Source organism: Pelodiscus sinensis, chromosome 5, assembly GCF_052426305.1.
Source record: "Pelodiscus sinensis isolate ZL-2025 chromosome 5, ASM5242630v1, whole genome shotgun sequence".
NCBI classification, from domain to species: domain Eukaryota; kingdom Metazoa; phylum Chordata; order Testudines; family Trionychidae; genus Pelodiscus; species Pelodiscus sinensis.
The window spans coordinates 19,914,009-19,927,991 of record NC_143056.1 but is presented as its reverse complement, the minus strand read 5'-3'; positions in this window follow the sequence as shown (position 1 = coordinate 19,927,991).

Below are 13,983 nucleotides of genomic sequence, written 5' to 3'. Positions count from 1 at the left end.
GACGATGGTCCAAAACTGAGTAAATAGCCTATGGGCACCCAGCAGGTGGTCCCCTCCCCCCGAAAGGGACAAGAGAGAGAGGGTACCACAAGAGAGAGAGGGTACAGCCAACGACCCTCTTACACCAGCCTAGACATCCCCCACTGTAACTTGAGACCATTGCTCCTCGTTCTGCCATCCATCACTACTGTGAACAGCCTTTCTCCATCCTCTTTGGAACTTCCCTTCAGGAAGCTGAAGGCAGCTCTCAAATCCCCCCTCGCTCTTCTCTTCTGCAGACTTAAACAAACCCAAATCCCTCACTCTCTCCTCATAGGTCATGCACTCCAGCCCCTTAATAATTTTGGTCGCCCTCCTCTAGACCCTCTCCAATGCATCCACATCCTTTCTATAGTGGGGGGCCCAGAACTGGATACAATATTCCAGATGTGGCCTCACCAGAGCTGAATAAAGGGGAATAATCACTTCTCTGGATCTGCTGGCAATGCTCCTCCTAATGCAACCTAATATGCCATTCACCTTTTTGGCTACAAGGGCACACTGTTGATTCATATCCAGCTTCTCATCCACTGTAATCCCCAGGTCCTTTTCTGCTGAATTGCTACTTAGCCATTCAGTCCCCAGCCTGTAACAATGCTTGGGATTCTTCTGTCCCAAGTGCAGGACTCTGTACTTGTCCTTGTTGAACCTCCTCAGATTTCTTTTGGCCCAATCCTCTAATCTGTCCAGGTCACTCTGGACCCTATTCCTGTCCTCCAGCGTATTTACCTCTCCCCCTAGCTTAGTGTCATCTGCAAACTTGCTGAGGGTGCAATCCATCCCCTCATCCAGGTCATTAATAAAGATGTTGAACAAAAGCAGTCCAAGAACCCATCCTTGAGGCACTCCGCTAGAAACCGACCGCCAACCTGACATCAAGCCGTTGATCACTACCCATTGGGCCTGACAGTCTAGCCAGCTTTCTATCCACCTTACAGTCCATTTATCCAATCCATACTCCCTTAACTTGCTGGCAAGAATATTGTGGGAGACCATATCAAAAGCTTTGCTAAAGTCAAGGTATATCACATCCACTGACTTTCCCATATCTACAGAGCCAGTTATCTCATCATAGAAGCTAATCAGATTGGTCAGGCACAACTTGCCCTTCGTGAATCCATGTTGACTATTCCTGATCATTTTCCCCTCTTCCAAATGCTTCAAAATGGATTCCTTGAGGATCTCCTCCATGATTTTTCCAGGGACTGAGGTAAGGCTGACTGGTCTGTTGTTCCCTGGATTGTGCTTCTTCCCCTTTTTAAAGATGGACACTACATTTGCCTTTTTCCAATCTTCCGGGATCTCTCCCAATCTCCACGAGTTTTGAAAGCTAATGGCCAAAGGCTCCGCAATGATATTTGCCAACTCTCTCAGTACCCTCGGATGCATTAAATCTGGACCCATGGATTTGTGTATGTTTATCTTTTCTAACAACATCCTTAGTTTAATTGTGTGGCTAAAGAACCATTTTTCAAACTCTTTTCCCATCTTTGTTTTTCCAAATGTATGCCCTCCTCATTATTCAAGATGCAGTTGGTCAGTGATTCTCAAACGATGGTCTATGGACCACTTTCTGATGGTGTGCAGATAGGTGACTGGTGGTAATTCCTAATAATAGCATTAAAAGAAGTAAAAAATGCAATAAATACTTTTAAAATATTACTTTTCCATGTAAACGATTGCTATATGTGCTGCTGCAAATATACTACATGCCTGGTAATCAGAGAGGAGGTGGTGTCACTAGCCACCAAATGTTCGTGTCCCTTCTCCTGTCAGGCAAAAGGGAAATCGTACTGTGGTATCTATGCCCCCTTAGGACTCGGAGGGTACATCAACACAGCAGCGTTATTTCGGAATAACTGACGTTATTTCAGAATAACATAGTGCGCATCTACACTACAAGCATTTATTTCAAAATAATGTTGACCTGGAAGACTTCTTACACTGACTCATGGTAACCCTAATTTCAGGAGAAGTAAAGGAAGTGACTTCCTGCTGTGTAGACAGCACCAAAAGATGAATTAACCTATTTCAACTTAAGCTATGCAACTGAGGTAGCTGAAGTATCATATATCTTAATTCAACTTTAGCCCTGATGTGTAGACATACCCTGAAGATGGGTCTACGCTGTACCCGTAACTTGAAATAAGCGACACAATTTGAGTTATGCAAATTGCATAGCTTATTTTGAGTCAATTTCTAAATAGATTATTTTGAAATTTAGCACTGTCTACACAGCACTTATTTCAAAATAAATCACTATTCTGAAACATCCCTTACTCCTCGTGGAATGAGGTTTACAGGGACATCGAAATAGCAAGACCATTATATTTCAAAATAACGGGCATGCTCAAAAGACGCTGAATAGAGGTATCCCAAAATAGTGCTGCAGTGTAGATATAGGCTGAGTGTCCTAACAACTGGGCTAAAAATTATAAAGGAGGTTTCTGCTGCCATTTTCTTCTTTCCTCTTCTTCCCCTGGGGCTCTTTTGTGTAGAGTTACCAGGCACTGTTGTTGTTCTTGCAAGAAACATGTTGGATGCTTGACTCCAGGAGACATTCCCAGCTGTGGATCCCAAGAAGAAATATGTGGCACCTTAGAGCTCAGACTTAGGTGCCTAACTCCCAAGAAAGGTTGGATTTAGGACACATCCCTCTCTATCAGATCTACAGTTAGCTAACTTTGGCAGCTCAGATTTTTGTGGGTTCCCTTCTCAGGGAGGTGAATATCCCCATATATTGTACAGAGATTGTGGGAACCCCATCTCAGAATATCACAGAGTTTAGTGATTGGAAAGCTCTCCTAAGATATGTGAGATCCAATTCAAATTACTCCTGGGGAATGCTATGCCAAAAAATTAAAAATTCTGTGCATTGTATTTTAAAATTCTCTGATTTTTATTTGTCAGACTAATCACACTTCTACTATCAGTCCTGCACTGCTGGGGGTTCTGCTGACAGCCCCACATGGCTGGGGCTCTTGCAGTCAGTCCTACATGGCTGGGGCTCCTGTTATCATCCAGAGCCCTAGCCGTCCATGCAAGGTGCAGGTAAGAGTCTTGACAGGAAATCACAAGGAAAAATAAAAATTCTGCAGAGAACATTAATTTTGCATTGTGCTGTGATGCAGAATTCCAGCAGCATAACTTTTTTTCTCCCTCTCTGACTGAGGGGATAGAATTGAACCAGCATTTTCCACTTCCCATGTGAGTTCTCTAATTATTGTGCTAAATGTTATAAGGTGGGCATTGGCACCACCACGTGAAGCTGTTTTGCAGTAAGACAGGTGCCAAACTTATGTTCACAAGTGACCGGCATTTAAGACTCCCCCCACTCCAGGCAACTGGTATCCGTTAATGGATCACTAACAGAAATGGATGCCTATCTCTGAGAAAGTTGAGTGGTGTAGCATTTACACCCCCATGGGGTACATTAGGCAGCTCCCTGTTTAGCATACTGGCTTGTGTGGCTCACAGGCTTAGCTCACCATTCATTGAATAGGAAGCCTGTGTGCCTTACTCTGCTTTGGGGATCACAGCCAGGGCTGGCCTTATTGTATTTGCCCAGAGCATCAGTGGTCCATGTTGCAGCAGAGAGGTGTGCACGGCCAGTCTAGAGTCAAACTGCACCCAGCTTCTGGCAGGGGAGGGATTAGGAGGAATGGGGATAAGAGCATAGAAGGGGAGTGTAGGAATTAGGTGTGCAGGCAGGATGGGGCAGAAATTGGGGTGAGGAGGTGTAGGGTTTAGGGAATCTCCGGGATTAGGGGCAAAGAGGACACAGTGCAGGGGAGGAAGGCAGGTGTTAGGGGGAACAGTGCAGGGACTGTGTGGGGAGCCCCCGGTGGCCAGGAGCAAAGGTTGCTCAAGGTATATGGGGTTGTATAAAATAAGTCACAAAATCATGAGTGAATCATGAGAAAAAGTTAGGGAAGAGTGTGGGAGGGGACATAGGAGGTAATGAGGGCAGAGGTGGAAAATTCTTGCTTCTTTTTTTCTAGGTGAATTGCTAAAATAGAAGGATCTGTGTTTATGTGGAAAACGGTTTGATTTTTATGTGATTGTTTTCATGTTTTGTTTTCATGTTTAGCTACATAGCAAAAGGCAGTTCTAATCCATTTTCTTTCTCACTGCAGTAAAATTGTATTCTTGCTAGAACTGCTGAAACAATAGGTTTCACCAGACAGATATACTTACACTAAATTAATAACTAGAAAAGGCAATTATTGCTAGCTATAGAAAAGCACTGAATCTAAATTAGATTTTGTGCACATTTAATTTGTCTGTTTTAAACGGGATTTGTGATGTAGCTATTGTTTTGCTGTTAAAAATTTCTTGTGATTTAAGTTGTGTTGTTTCTTGTGACATTTTCTAGTTACTGTTTTGAGAAACCATTACATTTTCATAGACTGGTATAATAGCCATTTAGCCTGTCACCAACACCCTGAAGAAGAGCTCTATGTAAGAGTGAAAGTTTGTAGCTCTCATTAACAGAAGTTAGTCCAATAAAATATATTACGTCACTAACCTTGTCTCTAACAAAAGTTGGTGTTAGAGTCTGGGGAGTGTTTTTATCTTTTCAGGTCAGAAACCAAATACTTATCTCTATTCTATCTTTTTATTGCTTTCTTGCTTCTTTCATTTTGCTTAAGTTTGCTTTTAGGAATTTCACCACCACCTGCTCCAAGGCCTTCAAGGCCTTTTGTGTTAATGTCATCTGGGGAAGGAATCCAGATAATTTGTGTTCTTGTTGTCATATTCATTATGGTTATTATCATTGTCCTACCTTTGGCAGTAAAATTGTTTTCTATTTAATTTTCTGAATTAAAGTGTGGTTGCTGTCAATCGTCTGCTGGCCCTCAAGAGGAGGAATCTTATCGTTTCACTGCATTGTAACCTGGGATACAGAGGACGAACTTAGAATTTCTGGTCAGATTGGTGAGCCTTACCCATCCAAATTTTACTAGAACTTCTTCCCAGGCTATAAAAGTCATTAATGATATATTTATTTACTACATGATGATTCACTCATAACTTCTGTAAAAATGTATTTGAATGGCTATTGGAATTAAAAATGCACAAATGCAACATTTTAAATTTTATTTTATTAGTTACATAAAATAACCTTAAATATGCTGGACACAGAGAGAAATAATAAGTTTATCAAAATATGTTTTGCGTTAAAACTAAGGACACATTAACTGTAGCAAGTGTTTTTTTTGTTTCTTGTTACCATGAGCCAGATTTTCAAAGGTATTTGGGCATTTAAATATATTCTTAGGAGTCTTGTGGGATTTTCAAAGACACCTAAGCAGGTATAGTACTTAGCACCTATTGATTTCAAGTATCTTAAATATCTTTGAAAATCTGGCCCTATCTCCTTCACGTTTTTTAATTAGTATACCTCATATTCTCCAACTTGTTTTTTATTCATAGATTGGAAGAGGAAAACAAGCATTCCTGCCTTTTCAAATTTTAACTAGCTGGTTTCTCAGTTTTGAATGAACCAGTTCAAATAAAATATTATCTGCCATTGCTAGCTAAATTGAAAGCCCCCTTTACTTAATGTGGAAGAGGAATTTGAATGTCTTTTGCACATCACAAGGGAGTTACCTAGCCACCAATCTAGAGGATGTTTTGATGTAGGGTTTCCTCAGTCTGTTCAGTTGAAGCTGTTCCACTGTTTATGAATACTTGAGTAGAGCTGAACTTATATCATTAAACTTATTTGAACTTACAGTATATAATTAAAAAGCAGCATGTTTTAAAATTTAAGTAGGGCTCATTATCAATGCATTTTTAAAATTGTTTCAAATTATTTTAATTATAGTAAATGTAGGCCTTAATATAGGTTGGAATAATTTCAAATTAAATAGGTTTATGTTTAAAAAGAAAAATGTATTTAATTAAAAAATATCTTTTTCTGATTTTTCTGTTTTGCCCAAGTGAGCTGGAAGAATTACTGACTCTTTCAACTACGTTACATGAAGTCTTATTTTTGTTTACTTCTATTGACTAAACCATCTTTCTTTTGATCGTGGTATTTGTGACTAAAGAAAACCTATATTTTAGATATAGGCAGGAACAAATTTATAACTTCAGCGAGAAAAATAACATTTGCACATATGTCTTTTCATGTTGTGTATGGTGCTGCATTAGGTTGCTATTTATAGGAGTGCAGGCAGTGTTTACATACATCTAAAGTTACAACAGGCTTTCACTAGGCTAGATATGAAAGAACTGGGAATCAGTGTTTCAAACTTTTCTGGCTGGTGCAGTCTAGTATTGTTGCCTTTATTGCTAAGTAAAACAACTTTAAAAGATTTGTTTATGGGAATACCTTTTCCAGATTATACCATAGGCTATGTCTATACTGCAGGTAGGGTTGCCAGATGGTGTGATGGCGCGTTGGGGTCCCCTGTCTCCTGCACCCCGAAATGGCACGAACAGACTCCACCAGCCAGTAGAATGGAGGTAGTTTATTGCTTCTCCAGGATATAGCACAGCATAGATGTAATCTGGTTACAGGAACTGGGGCTAAGAGGCCTCAGTGCCCCCCTTGAGATGGGGGAGTCCCAGTCCCCCTCCCCAGCTCCTTCTCCCCTGCTTTCCAGACAGGAACTAACTACCTCTCCTCCAGCCCTGCCCCCAGCCAGGGCAGCCTTCCACCTTCCTTTGTTTCTCCCCATGGGGGGTGGCTGGTCAGACCAGTTTGGAGCCACCTTTGCATAATGACTCCCCCTTTCCCTGCTGGGTCTTGCTACAGACAGCAGAGGTCGCCACAGCCCTAGCAAGGTCGCCACAGCCCTAGCAAGTTACCCCCACGTCACAGATGGTTTAAACAAAAATACCAAACACCCCCTGCCCCCCCAAAAAGGGGGAAAAATGTGTTGAAAAAAAGGGCGGGGGGATGACCAGAGCTGTTGAGCCAAAAAAAAAAAAAAAAAAAGGAAAGTAAAGGTTTATTTTTTCTAGGAATTTACCATTTTGACTCTGCTCACTTGCTATTTCTTTTAACAGTGATTGTTCCTTCACGAGGAGAGGAACATTCTGAAGGTGCATCTACATTGCACCTTTAGCTCAAAATAAGCTATGCAACTGAGCTATGCAAATTGCGTAGCTTATTTTGAGTTAAATTCAATATAGCGTATTTTGTAACTTGGCACTGTCCACCTAGAGCTAAATTTTGAAATAAACTGCTGTTCCAAAATGCCCCTTAATCCTCATGGAATGAGGTTTACAAGGATGTCAGTCTAGCAAGCCTGGTATGTTTCAAAATAATGGACTTGCTCAAAAGATGCGGAATAGCTAATAGTCTGGAAAAGGTTTTTGTAAGCCTGTATATTATGTAAAGATTTTTTTGTGCATCCTTTCTAAAGAACCATATGTACATCTGGCTCAATGTGAAATATTTTCCTCTTGAAAACCACATTTCTTTCTCTGATTGTAATGCTATGAATATTGGCCATGAGTAGTATCACTGAAGTTTGGGGAATCACTGGGCCCTGCACCCACATCCGTACTCAGATGTGACTCTCAGCCAGCAGGTGGAATAGAAGATTTATTTGTCAGCAGGGACACAGCAAAGAATAGACTTGTCAGCAGAGTAACCAGAAGTGATCAGTACAATCCATCTTGGGGAAACCCCAGGCTAACAAGATTAAGTCACGTGCCCAGCAGCCTGCCCCGCCTCTGGCCTTTGTCCTGTTTCCTGGGCAAAAGGTATCACCTGGTTACACCTCCCCCGGGCTCAGGTTACAAAAAGCATCAGCCATTATACATGTGGGGAAGGCTATCACACCAAAATTCCCATCAACATCTAAATACTGGGAAACTGAGGCACATACATGGGGTTACTACAGGACAGTAGAAATCACCTGCAACATAACAAGGAGAATACAATCCCCACAGTCCCCATTCTGTCACAATTAGGTAAGCAATTATAATAACTGAATCATGTAAGCACTAATGACCTTGCTAAGCAGTATGTTGTAGGTGTGGTATACTGTAATGAATAATGTCAACAAAGAAAGACTTTGATCTCCAGGAAAGTTGCACAGCAACAACTTTGAAATAATTTTAGACAATATTTCACATAGGAGTCTGTCTGTTAGAATAAAAGGGTTATTTTAATTTGTCTATCAGAGTCCCAGAAATCTCATGCAGAATCAAACTGAATTTTAGAGACTACAAAAATAACAAGGAATATTTACTGGTCTATGGTCATGTGCTAAACTTCTCACATTCATAAACAGAGTGTATATTTGAATAACCATCTCAAAGGAAGTTAAAGCATAAATCATGCTAAATTGGAACACTGAATTCTGTACAGAATCTCCACAATGAATGAACAGGAGAAAAGTATTCCTGCACTACTGTATCACATTAGTATATTACTTTATAATACAGGAATAGATGGTTGATATTCTGAAGTGTAAGTTTACACAGTATAACTTAGTCAATGTTAAATTCTGAAAAGAAGAAACAGAGCAGGAATGAAGCCATATGATTTGTATATTATATGTCTGCATATACTTATTAGATGTTTGAATGCCTGACATATCACATTTTGAGCCCTATGTACAGTGGAATAAAGATGCAATTTCTATTAGCAATAACATCACTTGTATGGCTAATCCTATGAACATGATGCTGCAAATGTGCACTTAAGTATAGAGAATCATCTGGGTTGCTGCTGCTATGCAGTTGTCTAGGATCCTTAGGCTGATGGTCACATCATTCTTTTATGTAGTAGTTGCTTGCATGGATGTGTCATCTTGTACTAAAGATTAACTACCATAGGCTTTCAGTTCTGCTCCATGGTAATTTAGATTGATGATGCAACATGTAAATACCACATCAAAAAGGATGGACAAGACAAAACCCAGCAAGAAGAAAGGTTAAATCTCTTGGGAGAAGTGCTTTAATTTTTACATATTTAGACATAGCCATTTAAGCTGTCATGTTAATGTCTTGGATTTTCTTTTTTCTTTGGTTGTAATCCTGGGAATAGCAGAGAAAGTATTCAAGCATAGTTAAGAGGTAGCTGTGGAATATTAGCTGAAGATTTGGGGTAGAGGAGAGATTTAGAGCAGGAGTTCTCAACTTTTTTCTTTCTGAGCTCCCTTTCACTTCCCACCATGCTATAAAAGCCCCATGGCCCAGCTGTGCCACAACTGTTTTTCTGCATATGAAATCTAAGGGCCACCATTAGAAGGTAATAAGTAGGGCAACTTCCAAAGGCCCTATGTAATGGGGGCATCACAAAGCTAAGTTGCTCACGCTTCCACTTCAGGTCCCACTGGTGAGACTCAGGCTCAGCTGCAATCTCATGTGATGGGGCTTTGGCTTTCTGCCTTGGGCTCTAGCAACTCTGATGTGGTTCATGCGTGGTGGACCCTCTGATACCTGCTTGCAGCCCCTCAAGGGGCCTCATATCCCTGGTTGAGAACCATTGATTTAGAGGACAACCCATTCCTTGACATTTAATTCTGTTCTTCCCAATGTGCCATTTTGTGTTGGATACATCTCTTTCCCCTTATTTCAGAAACAATGGATAGGGTTTTCTTTTGACTATTTCATCTATTATTGCATTGCCAAGATCATTATTCCTACATGATCCAGTGCGGGATTTCAAACCACAACACAAGTCAAAGTAATGTGGGTCTTCTTTCCCTGTGCTCCAACCATCTTTTGAAAGTTCCATACAATTATTTTCTCACTTTCCAGTTATGTTACTTTGGTTCTAAGGGTGAGTAACTGAAAGAGTAATCTATGCTGAAAAGGCGAGAGGTGAATGGACAGCATTAACACAATGGATAATCTGAGAGAACTATACACAAACTTATTTTTTTACCAGACTTTTTTTGTTGCATTATATACAGTAAGATTTAACTACAAGATTTGTGGGCAAGAATGTTTATATTTCAATTTTTATTGAAATAGAACAGAATCCTTTATTATAATAGACGTGCCTCTAGTTCTCAACTAAATTATTGAATGAAATACAGCGTTTACTTTAAATCTCTCCAGTTTATCTAAATAAGTTATTTTGAAGTTAAATGGGGAAGGGGCTAAGAGACCATTTATGAAGCCATATTGTATGCAATACTGTGAAATACAATTTGACTGCCAGAAGATAATAAGAAAATGATTTCTAATCTCAAAGCAAACTACTAGAGACATTGAATAAGGATATTTTGGGTGCAATAAACCAAATTATATGGCCGTATTATAGGTAACAGGAATCGCAAGCATAACACATCAATAAACAATGCATTGTATTGCTGTTTTAGAGTACTTGGAAGTCCTCAAGATATAGAGCTACCTTTATTAAAGTAGAAATATTTCTGATACAAGTTTATTTTAAATCTTTCTTGATGTTCTTGGGCATGCACCTAATGCCCAGTCACATTCTAATTTAGCTTGTTTCCTCCCCTATAATTCTATAGTACATAGTGGAATTTGTCAGTACTCATCATTTACTCTATTGTTTATATAGTGCTTTCCATACTGAAAAATCCCACAGCATTTTTACTTATATTCAAGAATTCATCTCATGGGGTACATCTACATAGCAGTGTTATTTTGGAATAACTGACGTTATTCTGATATAACATATTCCACATCTACACTACAAGCAGTTATTTTGACATAATGTCGAACTGGTGGACTTCTTACTCTAACTTTTATAACCCTCATTTTACGAGGAGTAAGGGAAGTCAGAGGAAGAGTGCTCTACCTCTGACTTCTTGCTGTGTAGACAGTGCCAAAAGCTGAAATAAGCTATTTAGACTTAAACTTTGCAATTGACATAACTCAAGTTTTGTAGCTTATTTCAGCTTTAGCTCTGCTTTGTAGATGTGCCCTTACTTGCAGCAATTCTTTTAGCATTAGCATAAAACACTATACACAACAGTTTAGAACAGTGGTTGGCAATCGCAGCTTATCAGGGTTCTATGTCTGGCCCATGAGACATTTTGTTTACCATTGCCCATTTGCAGGGTTGACAGTTCGCTTGCTTCCATCTGCACAGTTTTTCTCTACTGGTATTACTAAAGTGACATACATGTAAAGCAAGAGCATGTGAAGTGAGGTGCATGCTATATTGCACACAACAGTGACAGAGAGATGTGTGTTCCCTCAGCATCCGCTCAACTCACTGCTACTATTCAATTGGCATGTCCTGCAAATTCTAGGTATGCAAGCGCAATGAGCAAAACTCCCTTATCCTGGGAGACCATCTTAGTTATGACAATCTTGCAACCCACTGAGAAGTTGGAAGGCTCCTTATGTGGTCCACTCATTAGCCTAGGCTGCCCATCACTGGTTTAGAACATGAAGACTTATATATTTGACACTGAAGAAGATGTATAGGCAGAATGTAATTATCCTAAACAGAATTCACTCAGTTTTCTTCTGCATCAATTTTCAGAGGCCAGGAATTTAGTTTTACATATCATGTGAAAGACAAACCGCTCTAGAAGCACAATACTTCTTAATACTATGCAGGGGTATTAGTTCCGAGCTAGCCAGAAGGGAAGAGTGCCACCTATAGAATCACCAGTATTATTTCCTATAGCATAACTTTTTAGCCGTGTAGGAATTCCAACTCTTTTTTTTGTATTATGATATGATTGGACCACTACAACAACATGGATGTTAAGCAGCTGAAGGTTACATTCTTGAGAAGCAGAATAATTAAATGCACAATAATGTCAAACCCCTAAGATGACTATGATTGAAAACTACTGATGGATGTGATTGGTTTTCTGCCTACTAAAAGTTATTAGGGCTGAATAGATTCTTTTTAATAGCAAGAGGCAATTGTACTAACATAGGCTCTGATTTAAAGAGGTCACATCACACTCCCTATCAGTACCTAGCTGAAGCCAGGGAAGCTAATGATCCAACCGGCGAACCAATTTGGTGATGATTCCTGGTCATGTACCACCTAAAGCATATTGCACATATGCTAAGATGAAGAAAATCACTGCAACAGTCCTTGAAACTTTTCTTTTTTATACTAAAAAAACCTCAGAGAGTTGTTTTGGCCTTTCTGCATGTATTGGGCATTAGGATAATTATTTCTTTTAGAAACCATCTCCTTTGTTGTGGGCCTGCTCCTTTGCTCTATTTAATTTAGCTGTATTATAATCCAGTGACTGAAACACAGAAACAAATTTGTTGTTACACATTAGGGCTGTGTCTAGACTGGCAAGTTTTTCCGCAAAAACTTGCCAGCTGTCTACACTGGCCGCTTGATTTTGCGCAAAAGCACTGACGTTCTACTGTCCGAAATCAGTGCTTCTTGCACAAATGCTTTGACGTTCCCGTTTGGGCAAAAGCCCTTTTCTGGAAATGTTTTTGCACAAGAGGGCCAGTGTAGACAGCTAAAAACTGTTTTGCGCAAAAAAGCCCCGATGGCGAAAATGGCGATCGGGGCTTTCTTGTGCAAAACTGCGTCTAGATTGGCACAGACGCTTTTCCGCAAAAAGTGTTTTTCGGAAAAGCGACGGTGCCAATCTAGATGCTCTTTTCTGCAAATGTTTTTAACGGAAAAACTTTTCCGTTAAAAGCATTTGCGGAAAATCATGCCAGTCTAGACGTAGCCTAGATTTTAATACCACAAAGAGATTATAAAGGAGGCAAAGTTCTGTTTTGCTGCAGCTGTTGGTGACATTCCTAACCTCTTAGAGCAGAGTGCTGCATTCTTTGTATTGTTTTGAGTGTTGGCAATAGTATTAGTCATTTTAGGAGAAAGAGAACTCTGAATATATACATAGTTTGGCAGATATTAGGAAGAACTAATATTCAATGATACATATATATATTCACCTGTACATCTTTTCTTGCAGATAGATATTTCCATTCAATACAGCTTTGGTTCTTTTAACTGATCCCACAGATTATATAGTAGGCAGCCTACAAATTAAGAAAATGCGGTTGTCTCTGGAAAAAAAAAGGATCTGATTTCATGCCAATTGAAGTTAGTGAGAACCACTTAATTGGATAAGGTCCAAAATTACTACATAGAATATCTCCTCATTTATCAAAATATAAATTAATGCTGATCTACACCAGAAAATAAGATTGATCAGGAATGTACAAAATCCACATCTCTGAGCAGTGTAGTTAAGGCAACCAAAATCCCCATGTAGGCAATACTAGGTGAACACAAGCATTTTAGGTGTAGACATAGCCTTATACTGGAAGAAGATTGGATAGGGTCTTGAAGGGAGATGGAGCTTAAAGATGACCTTTCACACAAGGGCTGGGTGGATAGAGAATCACATTTCTGAGGCTGTAAATGTTAACACTATATTAGCTTCCCATTTTTGAATCCAGTAATTTCTAGTAGTTAGTTTATTTTCAAAATATAAAACCACACTTTCTACTCTAGATCACTTTTTTCCTTTCTACTATTTCCTGAGAGCTCTAATCCTTGGGTATGGAAGGTTTTCTGTGCAAGGATTATCTTGTAGTTTCTTGCTATTTTTTATCTGCCAAATTCTTAGTCAACATTTTCAGTGCTTAGAAGAGGAGCGCCAATCTTACTACTCTTTCCTTCCTAGTAGATTTACAGATTTCCGTGACTGAAACAATAGAGATTCCACATGTTGATTTCCTATTTTTTAGCTTCTTTTTAGCCATCTGGTAATATGAGATCATACATAATCACCTTTGTTTCCCTTCCTTAGGAGACAAAAATGAAACTACACTATAGTACATCAAAAATATGACTATGTATAGTAGTGTATATTCCTAGTTTATTCTAATCAACAGTTTGCGGTCATGGTTCATACACACACACAAGCTCATGAAACTGTTTTAGTATGTTTAGATCATTTCCTGAAATTTTCTTCATCCTCCCTCCCCACCAAAATTAAAGTTCATTTGGCATTTGTCATAGATTACTAGTTATTCATAGGGAGGTTAAGTAGT